Source organism: Sciurus vulgaris, assembly GCF_902686455.1.
Source record: "Sciurus vulgaris genome assembly, chromosome: 3".
NCBI classification, from domain to species: domain Eukaryota; kingdom Metazoa; phylum Chordata; class Mammalia; order Rodentia; family Sciuridae; genus Sciurus; species Sciurus vulgaris.
In genome coordinates this window covers 23,168,718-23,183,256 of record NC_136463.1, presented here as the reverse complement: position 1 = coordinate 23,183,256, position 14,539 = coordinate 23,168,718, and positions in this window count along the sequence as shown.

Here is a 14,539-nt window from a genome sequence, read left to right as displayed (position 1 = left end):
TTTCTCACCCCAAAAGGAAACTCTATACCCATTATCATTTTCCTTCCCTCTCCCCCAGGCCCTGGCAACCACCAACCTATGTCCCATCTTTATGGCTTTACCTATTCTGGATATTTTATATAAATGGATTCATACACTACGTGGCCTTTGTGTCTGTCTTTTTTTCACTTAGCATAGTTTCAGGTTGTTCCATGTTGTGGCGTATATCAGTGATTTATTCTTTTTTTTAAATTTTTCTGCTACTAGGGATTGAGCCCAGGTATGTTCAAACACTGAGCCACATCCACAATTCCTTTTATTTTTTATTTTGAGCCAGAGTTTCACTAAGTTGCTTAAGACCTCACAAAGTTGCTGAGGCTGGCCTCAAATTTGTGATCCTCCTGCCTCAGCCTCCTGAGTCACTGGGATCACAGGCTTGCACTACCCTCCTAGCTATTTCATTCCTTTGTATGGCTAACAATCCATTGCAAGTTTAGGCCACAGGTGCAGGGTCCTTCTTGCCAGGATCTAAGATGGCATTGAAATGGGGGCGGGCAGTTGGGGAACTCACTTGGTGGCTTCACCTCTTTGTCCTTGAGTCCTCTGTGCCTTGGGGTCTCTCACTCTAGAATCTACTGATGAAGCCTGAGGATCCAGGGAGACAGCCAGTCTCACCACATCCCCTGATCTTTGCAACCTGATCCTGAATCCCGCCCAGTGGCAGCGGTAACATCAGACACTGTTGGGGTGGACTCATCCCAGGAGGGTGCTTCTGTTTCAGGGTTCCCAACTGTGTCTGATCAGGGTGACCCAGCGGAGTCCAGAAAAAGCTGGAGTCCATCTCTGGGAGAGTTGTGAGGTCTCAGAGGGTGGAGAGGCTGGTGGGGAAGGAGTGCCTGGCCTCAGGAGTTGGGATTGCTGAGCCCCTGAGCCTGGAAGGCAGAGGGAGCCGGGCCTGGCACTGGGAAGCATTTGGCCCCAGGAGATGCTTAGATCTTCACTTGTGGAGCTTATTTTCCAGAGAAATTTAGTCCCACATTGTTTGTTCTCTGCTCCACAGATGCCTCAGCAGAGGAAACCACGAGAATCTCATTTGAAGAGGAATTTGGCCCCTCAAGCCCCCTCCCCGTCACTGGTGGGAGAGTGCCAAGACTTCAGTCACGGCCACCACGCCAGCAAACCCCAAACCACAGAAACGCGATGGGATCACCTGGGGACAAGGGGAGGGGTCTGGGCAGTGAGTGGGCAGAGAGCCCAGGGGCCGGTCGCCTGGGGGTCTGCTGTTTTGTGAGAAGGGCCTGGACTTGGAGCCTCCAGACTCTGAGTAGATCTGGGTTTCCCCACTCTGGTCATGGAGTCTTGAGTGGTCAGGTCTGTGGCTAACCACACTTACCTGGCCACTCGGGCCCTCAGCCAGACTCAGGCAAAGAGCTGAGGAGCTTGGCAGAGAGGGAAGCCACAACTGGGGGTGGACAGAAGGAGGTGAGTCAGGACAGAATTTTCTAGTCTCTGGGTGCTGCAGGCTGAGCTAGGAGGCACCTAGCACTCCTTACCCAGGAAAAGGGAACCAGCCCAACTACCTGGGTCAAGTACTGCTCCAGGTGCTCCACACCGCTTATTGCATTTCTCCTTACACTCTAAAAGATGAGAAAACCAAGAAGGTGACTCAGACGGAGTAACAGGGACTGAAGGCAGAGACTGGGCGGAGGGCCCCAGTCCCCAAACACTGTGTTTTTTCCCCTCCAGCCTCTGGTCGCTCACTTGAGATCAGATTTGTTCTCTGGTGGGACCACAGCTGGAATCATGGAATCATGCCATTTTACAGATGGAGAAATTGAGACTCGGAAGAAGGGGGAGCAGTTTGTCCCAAGTCACCCACATAGATAATAAGTTCATCCCCTGATGCTTTCTGGTCATTTGGCTCACATGGGTAGAGCCAGGATCCCTGAAGCCAAGGAGGTCTTTGGTGTCCAGGGGACAGAATCTCCTTTCTCTGCCCAGGTTCACAGCCTATCTGTTGGTCTGATCCTGCCTTTGGTCCTGAGAGGCTGTGGATGCTTAGTGTGCATTACATGGCATCTCCAGGTCCTATTGGGAAGGTCAGGAGTGCCATGCTGGTGGATAAAGTGCTGCTCTATTTATTTCTTGTCTTGCCAGTCATGGGTCACCTTGTATTGGGGGGCTCCATTCGGTGGAAGGAGAGAGGGAGTCCCATCTGGCTCAGATGCTGTCACCTTAACTTTGGCACTTGATATAGGGAGGGTTCCCTGGGAGCAGTCTCTGTGTTAGGTGTACATAGTTGATAATAATGTCCTCGTGCTTGAGGAGGTCACAGTTAATGGGGGAGCAGATCTGCAGCTCCCAGTGACTATTATTTTATTGGAGGATGTGTGTTGTGGAGCCACCGTGGCAAGCTCTCCAGAGGAGGCAGGGCTGAGCTGAGACAAGAAGGGGTATCTGTCAGGTGGACAAAAGCAGAGGTCATTGGATTTAGAAAGTCGGTCACTAAGTGCAAAGGAATGGACATGCACCAGGGGAATTTGGAACCCAAGAAAGGTTGGAGCCAAAGTTGCCTGTAATTCATGCCACTTGAGAGGCCGAGGTAGGAAGATTGAAAGTTTGAGTCCAACCTGGACAACTTGGCATGGCCCTGTCTCAAAATAAAATTTAAAAAAAGGCCAAGAAGGTAGCTCAGAAATAGGGCACTTGCCTAGCACGTGCAAAGCCCTGGGTTGGATTCCCCATCCTGGGCGACACAAATGTTTGGAGAGTATGAGGTGGGAGGGTCGTAATGACGCCCCGGGGCTGTTAGGTAGGTTGTGGGGGTGATGCCAGACGTGAAAGTCTGGATTCCATATGCAGGGGTTTGGACTTCATCCTCTGGGGAGTGGGAGGTGTGAGAGACGTCAAGTGGGGGACAGATACGACCAGATCTGTGCTTTGGGAAGTTCGCCTGGGCTGCCCTGGGGTCAGCCTGATGGAGCTGGGAGGACAGCCAGGGAGTTGATGCAGTGATGGGGTGCGGCGAGGAGAGGCTGGGAAGGCCCCTAACGCTGGCCCATGAGAGGACAGAAAAATGACAGGACCAAGGTTTGTGACTGGCTGGCTTAGGCGGTGAGGAGAAGGGAATTGCCCTCTGGCTGGGGTGCCTCCATCCAGGAGGGAAACTGGAGGTATAGGTTTGATGGTGGGGCTGGGGATTTGTAGGGATTAAGTTTGAGGACCTGATGATTTGGGGTGCTCATGGAACATGGGAAGTGGGAGATCTGGGTGGGAGTTGATAGAAAGATTTGGAGACCAGAGGAAAAGTTAGGGCGGGAGTTAGGGCTGAGGATCTTCACCCTAAGTCAAATGCAGAGGACTTAAAGCCCCACAGAATGCTCTGGAAGCTGCAGAGGATGATTCTGGCAGACGGTCAGGCCCTTGTGCATTTGGCATTCCCGAGGCTCCTGCCTGCATCTCGACCACACTTCCGTCAGAGCTGCTGTCTGCAGCAGGAGTGGGCTGGCCTGTGCAGGGGACAGACCTGGGGCGCTGTGGACTCGATGCCCCAGGGCCAGGCAAGACCTGGACAACAAAGAGCACCTCCTCCCCTCTGTTGGGGCAGAGCGTTGTTAGTCTCCCAGAGGTCCCCACCTCCCCCTTTGCCAGCCTCACTGCAGTCACACAGGTCTCCACACCTCCCTTTGGCTTTCCCATGCTCCTTCCTCTCACATGGCGTGAGCTGTTCCTTCTGCTTCCTCCGATCCTTCTAGAGGCTCCTGTCCCCAAGTGGACGCAGGCCTAGTTAACACCTCCTCTTCCTCCCCTCCCCTCCCTCGTCTTTCCCTCTTCTCTTCCTCCCTCTCCCTCCTACTCCACCTCCTTCTCTTTCTCCGCCTGTCCTTCTGCTGAACCATCCTCTCCCCAGGGAAAATGTCCTTGACCACTCTCTAGTTGAGCCCAGTTGGGTCCTAGTATTCTATTCTCCCAAAGATTTCTTCTTTGTTCCCTTCTGTACTGGGGGTGTCACTCATGCTAGGCAAGTGTTCTACCACCCAGCTACATCCCAGCTCTGGAATAATTTAAATGATACTTAGATGAGTTTTTTTTTTTTTTTTTTTTTTCTTCCAAAATTATCTGATTGTGAGTCACACTAGGAATTACATATTAGGCAAGGGCCCAGTTCACCTAACACATATATAACTGAGTGCTCACTCTTTATTTTCTGTTGCATTTCTTTCGCATTTAAAATAAAGCTGGCTGTGACTCACTGCCTGGACAGCAGGTGGGCAGTTTGAACATGGTCTAGACAGTAAGCTGGATGGCTGCAAATTCAGAAGAGCAGGGACATGATCCACTTTTACTCACTGTACCCCCAGGGCACGGCACGGTGGCTGGCACACAGACAGGCGCTCAGTCAGTATTTGTTGAATGACCGTAGGACACACACAGACGAATGGATAAGTGAATGAATTGCCGGCCCCACCCAGACAGGAAAGTGTGGCTTTGATCAGATTCTTCTGTTACTGAAAAAAAACCAGCCCACTTCCTGTGGCTTTGATCTGCAGCCTTAATTCTCAACTGCCCTGTCTTAGGCAACAGCTTTGGCAGCTCATTTCCTGCTTTCTGACTACCTTATCTCTCTCCCCAAGTACTCCTCAGCTTTCTCTTTCCACACCCTCCAGTTCTTCCTCTCCACATCTTTGGCACAGAGTAGGGTTGACGTCTTGGGTCAAGTACTTCCCAGATCCCAGCCCCCTGGGGTGCAGGGCCTTTTGGGGTCAGGCCCCAGCTTCCTGGAGGGGAGGTTCCAGGGATGGGCATTGGTCCACATCCTGCTAATGGCCTTTGGGTAGGAAGGGGAGGGAGTTAGGTATGGAAGGTAGACATTGATGAAATAACCATGCAAATGTGTAATTACAGACTGTGAAAGGGGCTATGAAGGAGAAGTTGATAATGCTTTGAGACCTGCCTCTGGGGCTTCAGAGAGGGACTCCCTAGTTACTCCAAGACCTGAAGACAATAGGAATTAGCTGGTCAAAGATGATGAGGGAGAAAGGGCTTGTAGGTGTAAGCGCAAAGGTCCTGAGGTAGGTGCAAGAGTGGTCCACTTGAGGAGCTGAAGAAAATTTATTGTGACTGGTACTTGAAGAATAAAGCAGGGTAGACAGTTTGGATTTATCCCAGAGCAGCGGAAAGTAACAACATTTGAAGACTGTGATAATTTTGTGTTTCGAAAGATCCTGTGGTCATAGTATGGCTGAAGATCCGGGGGGGGGGGGGTCAAATGAGGAAGCCAGGGTCCCAGTTTCAAGGCTGTGGCAGTTTTGGGAAGGAATAGCTTTAGGGTGGTGGCGGTGGGGGTGGTGAAGGTACAGGCGCATGACTGGCGTTGAGAAATACTGTGCTTACTAGGTAACGTGTTCATCCAGCACTTTTAAACGCTCACAGAAGTCTGCTCTGCTCTAAGTGCCAGGGAGCCAGACAGCCTGGCTGGACTCCTTCTGCAGCCCACTGACGGTCTTCCTGGGCAGCTAATCTGAAGGCAGGTCAGTCAGATTGACAGGGCAAAACCCTCAGAGAGGTCCAGGTGGCACATGCCCAAGCACATGCCCAGTGAGATGGGCCACCTTCGGTGGATGCCCCCTATAAATACCCTTGAGCCTCAGGCAGCAGAGAGGACAGGGCCCTGAGGAAGGCTCCACTAAGATCACTTCCTGCCACCATCATTCACAGGACTGCAGAGACCTTCCCTGAGTCCACCCCCCAGGACAACAAAGACCCCAGCAAGCAAAGGCCTTTTCCCTGGAGTAGTAGGGCTGAGGGTGTGAGCCCCCTCAGCTGGCGAGCGTGGCATCCAGCCTTCTTCTCCTCTTCCTGCCTCTGACTCAAGTTCCTTGGAACTGCATTCCTCTGTACCTGCTTACTCATGGAATCTCCACCCGCCACCTGAGGCCTGCACCCTTCCCTGGGGGAAGGAGTCTTGGAGGAACCCTGAGGTCCTCAGTGAACAAGCTGACATCCCTCATTCCCAACTAAGGCCTGGGCCTCCCCTTGACGCGGGAGCTCCTCAAGCGTAGGGGTGTTTCTTGGCTTTGGGACTGGGGCTCCTACAAGGCTGTGAGGAGCATTTCCCTCCCAGAGGCCCTGTTACCAGTAGGTTTACAAAGCAGTAACCCCAAAGGACTTTGAGGGACCTGCCTGATGGCAGGTGGTGGGTAGGTGTGTGGGGCTCCATCTCCTGCCTCCCCAGCTGTTTCCCTGATGCTGAGGACCGTCCATGGTTCTAGAAGGCTCTGTTGTGGGGAACACAGGCAACTGTGGAGGAGCTTCCCCATCAGAGCCCGTCCTGCCCATTCACCCACAAATTCCCAGAGCCCACTCCCTACTGTGGCCGTGAATGGGGTCGGTGTTGATGTGACAGCTGGTGTCTGGGTGCCTTCTATCTGCGCTGGGTGCTGAGGGCAGTTGCCTTGCTCCCTGGCATCTGGCTCCTTTCTCTGCCTCCCACTGGCCTCCAGGACCTGCTTTACCACTTGCTAACAGAACCACCAAGGGAGGTCAGAGCTGCTTTCTAGTCAGCAGAAGTTAAGAGGAAGGCGCGATCCCACTGGCTAGCACCCGGGGCCTCTGGGGCAGCCCTGCCACTGGTCCCCAGGGCTGCTGGCTCAAGATCATCCCGCCCCTGCCTTCCCGTCAAAGGAAAGACTCTCTCTAACGTGAGGTATGAACTAAAGCAGACGGTGTTCCTGTGCTGGATTTATTACATTTTGGCATCCACTGACCCCCTTAGATCATGGGCAGGGGTGCTTGGGAGAATAGACAGCTGCTTCCACTCCCATCCTAGTGCCCTCAGACTTTGGAGTACCATGAAACTGAGGGACTTTGAAGAAGGCAGTGTGTGGAGGTGATGGAGGGAAGAGAAGAGGGAGCTGATGGCCAGCCAGTGTTCTAGGTGGGGTCCTTGACAACTAGGGCACTGGGGGTCACAGGCTCCACAGTGTGAGGAAACGTAAGGACCACAGAAAACCCAAAGGTGTGCGAGGGACTGTGGGAGATCAGAGGGCATGGGGGTAGCCTGTATCTTCAAAGGCTTCTTAAATATCCCTGACACACTCCCTTGTAGAAGAACCAAGAAAACTAGCATTCAAATTAGGCAGAGCAGAATCCCAGGGGGAAAAGGAGAGAGGAGGACAGAGGTTCAGATATCTGGGGGAAGAGTGGAGGTGACCTCAGAGAAGAAGTCATATGTTCAATTCACAGAACGGCTTAATATCTTCTCTTGCCAGGATCCAAAGAAACAGGCAGAAGGACCTGTTGCCTTGGAGCTACCCCCAAGGAGCTCAAACCCAGAGACCAGAATCACTTGGTGACTCTGGAAAGAAGGGTCAAAGTCTCTCTGAGACACCATTTTTGGGTGGATTGGGGGACAAGACAGGGGTATAGAGCTGTCTATCCCTCCCTGGCAGCCTGGCTGACTATGGGGTGTGCTGGAAATGACATTTAACCTGGTCCTGACTCTATAATGGTGAAACTTCTTTGGGTCTGTTTGCTCGCTTACAGAAGGGGACCCCATGTTCCACCTTACCAGTTGAAGCGGGTCCCCCATAAGACAGAACCTTCATACTCTGTAACAGCATGTTAATGAGTGAATTATACTCTTGATCTGGGCCCCAGGATTCCCTGGTTTCCTGTCCCTGGGAGTCTTCTGGTTTACTCTGATCCTCAGGGAGAGTCCCTAGCACCTTCCTCTGTGATGGGGGTGTCCACACAATCCTCCCTGAGCCTCCTCAGGATGAATGGCTCCTTGTGGCATGTCCTCCCACTCTGTGAGATTAGGAAATAGGGGCTGAAGGGAACTCCCTGCAGTCACCCCACCTACCCCCCAAACACACAGAGATACAAACACATGCATATCCTGAGGTATTGAGGAAGAATTCGCCACACCCTGGAGAATGTTTTCCACAAAACATTCCCTCCAAGCCCTGAGTCACCCAATTCCTTCACTGCACCCTCCCATCAGGGAAGAGGATGCTTGTTCTTTCAGTCATATCTCCCTGGGCAAGAGTAGGCAGTCTCCGTACCACTGTTCACTAATGGCAGGTCCGTTGTCAAGTGTTCTTGCTAAGCTCAGTATGATTATCATTTTTCATTTATAAGAATAGGGATGATAGTGTCACCCTTTTAAGGTGGCTGTGAGGATTTAATGAGATAATAGTGGACAGGAGAGAAGTTATCAGTGAGTGAGGATTCCATCTGTATCTTTCCCTTCTCCCTGCTCACCAGAGAAAATTCTGGTGCAAATAGCTCAGGGTCTTTTTTTTTTTTTTTTCTTTTCTTTTTTCCCTTCCTTGCTCTCTGAGGAGGGTGCCAATTTAGTGGACTAGTCCTTAGGTGTTTCCAATGTAGAGGAAAGAGAGAGAGAGGAAAGAAGGGATCAGGGACAAGACTCAGAGGAGGTTTGAGAGTTGTCATGATACGTGAGGGAAGAGGGTAGGTAAGACAAAGAGATTTGAGAATCAACCCTGTGACCTACGAGTCTCTGGTTAGGGTTAAGAAATTCAAGTAAACAAACTGAATTGTTTTGAAGTGATTGTTTGATAACCCAGTTTTGAGACCGGATTCCTTGGTTGATGGCTTTGTAAATGATACACACACAACATGCTTGGCACGCAGGGGACGTGGTAGGTGCATCGACTGGTCCTGCATCCCCTCAGTGTGGACGCTGTGTGTGCTGCCGATGGGACTGGGACTATATTTCTTCCCCGGCCCCCCCACCACCACATTAAGGTGGGGCTTCTTGAGGAAAGGCACTTTGCATTCTTCATTAGACCAATGATGACTGGTGCGAACATTGTTCTTCTGCCCTCAGGTTCTGCCTGAGGCCCCAGAAAAGGGTCCTGCTGGTGGATTGGGTCCTGTCTCTACACTTAACTGACTGACAGCCTGAACCTGTGTAGTAGGAGGCCAAGGGAGAGGCAGGAGGAGGAGAGCCGCCAGAGCACAAGATGTTTTCTTCCGTCATGCGATGCCCAAGGAGGTAAAGAGAAGAATAACAGAGAGCATCCTGTCCCAGCCCAGCCCCAGAGCTAAACATGTCATTCTGGCTAGAACATGAAAACTCCTATCCCCACCCAGTAGGTTCTCAGAATTCCAGGTGAGCTCCGTCTGGTCCAACAGTCTTTCTTCCCCTGATTCTGTCTCATGGGGTAGGGCAAGGGCCAAACCAAACCAAAGCCTGTCTTGTGGAAATGAACGTGTTTACTTGTGTTTGGGAAAGTGGCAGGGTTGGGGTGGAGGTCATTATGACAACAGCTCAGAAGCTTCTGCAAGAAAGGAACAAAGTGTTTGCACTGTGGACAAGTTAGGATCTGTCTGTCTGGGTCATAGCTTGGGTTGGGTATCGCAATCTGGCGGTGGGTTAGGACTATCCATAATCCAGTTCTGTCTGTTGCAATTCGATTCAGTTCCAGCACTCACTGAGTGCCCGCCGTGTGCCAGCTATGGCGTGGGGTCCTGGGGGGAAACTGAGGGGCACGATCAGGATGCTGCCTTTAAGGAATCCCTCTGCCAAGGGACAGGTTTGTGCACAGCATTCTGTTGCAGAGATTGAGGTACAACGGAGGTGTGATAGGTGCTGGGGGCATCAAAGATAGAGAAGAAAATTGATCTTTGAGGAGGTTGGAGAAAACTTTGTAAATGTGAAAATGTCTAATCTGATCCTTGAAGAATGAGTAGGGATTCAAGAGACAGAGAAGGGGAGGTGGAAATAGCACAAAGCAGGGCTTGGTGGGTAGTCCAGTATGAAGTGGGTGGAGGAATAGTCATTAGCACTTACTGAGCACCTGCTGGTCATCAGGTACTGTGCTAGGTACTTCACCCGTGCATTCTCTCATTGAATCTTTGCAGCAATCTAAGGAAGTGGGTATGGATGGAGGGACTAACATTTGGAGAATGTTAGTCCAGTGGTTTCCTGAGTATATTCTACAAAATTTTTAGGATTCCAAGGAGGTGAGTTAAGGCCATGTCTGATTTTAGTCTCATATTTAAAATATAATCAAGAGACACTGAAATGTGTGATGTGACAAGAAAGTTTTTCTTTCCATATCTATGCATATATTTGAGTCTCATAAATGTACTATTGATTAGAAAGGTTGCAGCTTGCTCAGGTTTATTCACATAAAACTAAAGGAGAACACATTCCCTGCTCACTACACCTCCAACGCAGGTAGGACTTTCAATCCAAGGGGGCTGATTCAATGCACACGGGTTTATCTCTTCTCCCTCCAGAAATGTCTTAGTAATAAATAGTAAGCATATAAAGCCTTCCAAAGAAGAGATATGGGAGGGGGCACCTGTGGATAAGAGAAATCTCAACACATTTCTGGAGATGTTTTGATAGAGGATGAAGGCTGAGTCAGGACAGAGGAAGCAGTGATATAGAATATACGTGGCAGGCCGGGCGTGGTGGCACAGGCCTATAATCCCAGTGGCTTGGGAGGCTGAGAGGAGGATCGCAAGTTCAAAACCAGCCTGAGCAACTTAGCAAGGCCCTAAGCAACTCAGTGAGAACCTGTCTCTAAATAAAATACAAAAAAGGGCTGAGGATGTGGCTCAGTGGTTAAGTGTCCCTGAGTTCAATCCCTGGCATACATATGTGTGTGTGACAGGATTTGCACTTGAAGAGGGAGCTGACCTTTCTCCAGAAGCTTGGAGAAGCTTAGGGCTTGGAGGTGCTGTGTGCAGTGAGTGTGGGCTTGATTGAAAGGCTATAAATAAGGCTATAAATGGAGTGATGCTCTTCCCTGACTCCTGTGTTTGCACTGCTCAGCCAGCCAGATGTTTGCTCTGCTCTCCATTTTGCCCTTTCCCCAGATGGAGGGACTTCTTTAAAGAAATTAAATTGTCCAAGGAGCACTAGGACAGCTGGGTGTTCAGGTGGCATCTCAGAACAAAGCGCACTGCAGCTGACATTTAAGAGTCTCACGGCATGAAGACCAGCTCACTCAGAAAGAAAGCTTACCATTCATCTCCTCTTATCCATGTACACAGAGCTTCCATCCAGGAAACTTTCTACTGCTTCATTCTTAAATATGAATGGACAACCATAAGCCAGAAGCTATTTGAGGAAGGCTGAAATATGAAATAGAAAGACTAAGATAAACAAACTGAAAATAAGACCTTTGTAGAAACAAAGATAGTTCATAAGCGGAAGATAATTTTAAAAAAATAAAAGAATTCGAGAAGACACTGTATCTATAAAACATGAGCAGCGCAGTGAAAAAGGAACAATCAGAGGACAAAAAAGTCTTTGGACCAAAAAGGGTAAATATACAATTAAAATTCAGTGGCAATATTGAAAGCTAAGGTGAAGATAATCTCTCAGAAAATGAAGGAAAAAGGGAAAAAAGCAGAATTTTGTTAGAGAAAAGATTAGAGTCAGTGTAGGGGGTCCCCGTTTGATTAATAAGGACTTCAGGGAGAAGAGAGAAAGAAAGGGAGAGGAATTTTCACAATAAATTGTTGAACAGAATTTCCCAGACCAAAAAGACTTAAGTCCTTAGATTGATAGGTCTCATCAAACCCCCAGTATAAAGAGCACATGTGATTTAGAGATTTTAGAAGAAATTGGAAAATGAGAAGATCCTAAAATTTCAGAGAGAGAAAAATATCATCTAGCAAAGATTAAAAATCAGAAAGGCACCAGACTTCTCACTAGCAGTAGTGGATGCCAAAAGGCAATGGAGGGCTGGGATGGTGGTGCTCACCTGTAATCCCAGCAGCTCGGGAGGCTGAGTCAGGAAGAGTGCGAGTTCAAAGCCAGCCTTGGCAAAAGCGAGGTGCTAAGCAACTCAGTGAGACCCTGTCTCTAAATAAAATACAAAATAGGGCTGGGGATGTGGCTCAGTGATTGAGTGCCCCTGAGTTCAATCTCTGGTACCCCGCCACCCCCAAAGGCAATGGAGCAATGTTTTCAAGTTCTGAGGGGAAATGATTTTCAAGTAGAAATTTGATACCCAGCTAAACTGTATTGGTATGAGGGCAGTTCAAAGATGTTTTAAGATACAGAAAGATTAAGAAATTTACTTCCCACAAAATCCTTCTTAGGAAATTACTTGAACATGTGTTGCAATGAAACAACAGAGAAACCAAGAAAGGGAAAATATGTAATTTTTTGTCCATTTGTAAATTAGTTTAGTATGTAGTTTTAATTAATTGTGTATTTTCTCATTGTTAGGTTTAGTTATCTGGGTTATGCTAGTTTTCTATAAGACAAGCTTTTTTTTTTTTTTTTTTATCGTTTATGCCCTGAAAATGGGTTTACAGGGAATAATCTCTTGAATGTTTGCGAAATCTAGTGTGTTTGTGTGTGTGTGTGTGTGTGTGTGTGTTTGTGTTTGTTATGGGGATTGAACCCAGGGCCTTGCACATGCCAGGTAAGTGTTCTATCACTGAGCTATATCCCCAGGCCTAGATCTTTTTTAAAAAGTAATTCTGTGACAATACTTTCTATCATCATTATTTTGTGATCTTTGTAGCAGGTTGTTCTCTATCCAATATTAATTCTTCTTCCTTTATTTAAAAGGACGTCCCTTTGTCAAATTACAAAATATATTTCATATCTTCCTTTCAGAGAGGTGAGCAAGTGACACAATTGTGGCTAATCAGATGAAAACACACAGTTACTAAATGGAGTTCCCAGAGAAGCTATTGTTTTCCAGATGAAAAGGAGCAGACTTTCCAGATGAAAGAGAGCAGGTCCCTTTGTCCTCTCTTCCTCCTGCCTAAAATATAGACAGGATGTAGAGGTGGAGGAGCAGTCTTGTGAACATGTGAATAAAGCCATTTCCTTTTTTTTTTCTCCTTCCTTTCTTCCTTCCTTTTTTCTTTCCTTCCTTCTTTTTTCTCTTTTTCTTTCTTTCTTTCTTTCTTTCTTTCTTTCTTTCTTTCTTTCTTTCTTTCTTTCTTTCTTTCTTTCTTTCTTTCTCTCTCTCCTTCCTTCCTTCCTCCCTCCCTTCCTTCCTTCCTCCCTCCCTCCCTCCCTCCCTCCTCCCTCTCTCTCTCTCTTTCTTTCTTTTTCTTTCTTTCTCTCTCTCTCTCTCTCTCTCTCTCTCTCTCTCTCTCTCTTTCTCTCTCTCTCTCTCTCTCTCTCTCCCTCGGTCCCTCCCTCCCTCCCTCCCTCCCTCCCTCCCTCTCTCTCTCTCTCTCTTTCTTTCTTTCTTTCTTTCTTTCTTTCTTTCTTTCTCTCTCTCTCTCTCTCTCTCTCTCTCTCTCTCTCTCTCTCCCTCCCTCCCTCCCTCCCCCCCCCTCTCTCTCTTTCTTTTTCCTTTTTGATCTTGGGAATTAGACCCAGGGGTGCTTACCCACTGAGCCACATCCCCAACGCTTTTTATTTTTATTTTGAGACAGGGTCTCACTAAGCTGCTTAGGTCCTCACCAAGTGGTTGAGGCTGGAACAATGCCACTTTCTAAGGATAGTGGAGCAGAAAGACAGAAGCAGCCCTGGTCTTTGGAGCTTCACACCACCCCAGAACTGCCTACCTCTGGGTTTCCTGTTACATAAGAGAAATGTATCCCTTTGTAGTTGAAGTTACAGATTGTTCGTTTTTTCCTGTTCTTTGCAGAAAATTCACTTTCAATGGACACAGCCTTTGCCTTTAGAACTGCTTCCTGCAACACAGCTTTTTAGATTCTATGAAAAGTTGCTGTGTGAATTGAAGGCTGTCATTAAGGGGCACAACTTTCTCCCTGTTTTCACATCATCAGACCGTAAAACAGGAATTGACTTCCTCTCGGAAGTATCAGGAAGAAAGCTTCAGACTTTCTTGGTGCGCACATCACTGATTCCTTACAGTGAGAAGAGGTGGACCTTTTGAGGTAGGGAAAAGGGCATCAAACATGCTTAGCTCAGCCTGTTCCTGGAGCTCTCTCTGGGACTGACCCGACTCCAAGCAGCATGTTCTTTCTCTGCTCCTGTCTCCTCTAAGCATTGAGCACCAGGGCCAGCCCAGTCCCTGCCTGGGAGAACTTCAATAGTCCAGCTGCTCTGCTGTGAGTGGGTGGTTAAGTTCAAGTCAGGGGAGAAGAAATAAGAAGCCCATTTGGGCCTTGGGTCTCAGCCACATCCTCCAGTCCATCTGGACCAGCAATAAAGCTGACATTTTAATCCTTACTTGTCTCCTGTGACTGTTTCTCAATTGGTTCAGAACTTGGAGAAGTGAGGGGTGTGATTAACTAGCACCCACAAACCCCAACATCTGTTGAATACTTAGCCCCAGTGGGAAAATCCATGGTTAAAAGAAAACACTGGTTTAAAAAGTTGGGAATTATTGGACAATATTTCTCTGTACTTAATTGTTCACATCTTTGATCTTACTATGAAATGCATATTACATTTTTTTTTTTTTTTTTCCCGGTACTGGGGATTGAACCCAGGGTCTTGTGCTTGCAAGGCAAGCACTCTACCAGCTGAGCTATCTCCCCAGCCCTACATATATTTTTTTTAAGGTAAGGGTAAGAGCCTGAATTGAGAGCAATGAGGGTCTTGGCTTGGCTACCATTAACTTGATCTATGGCT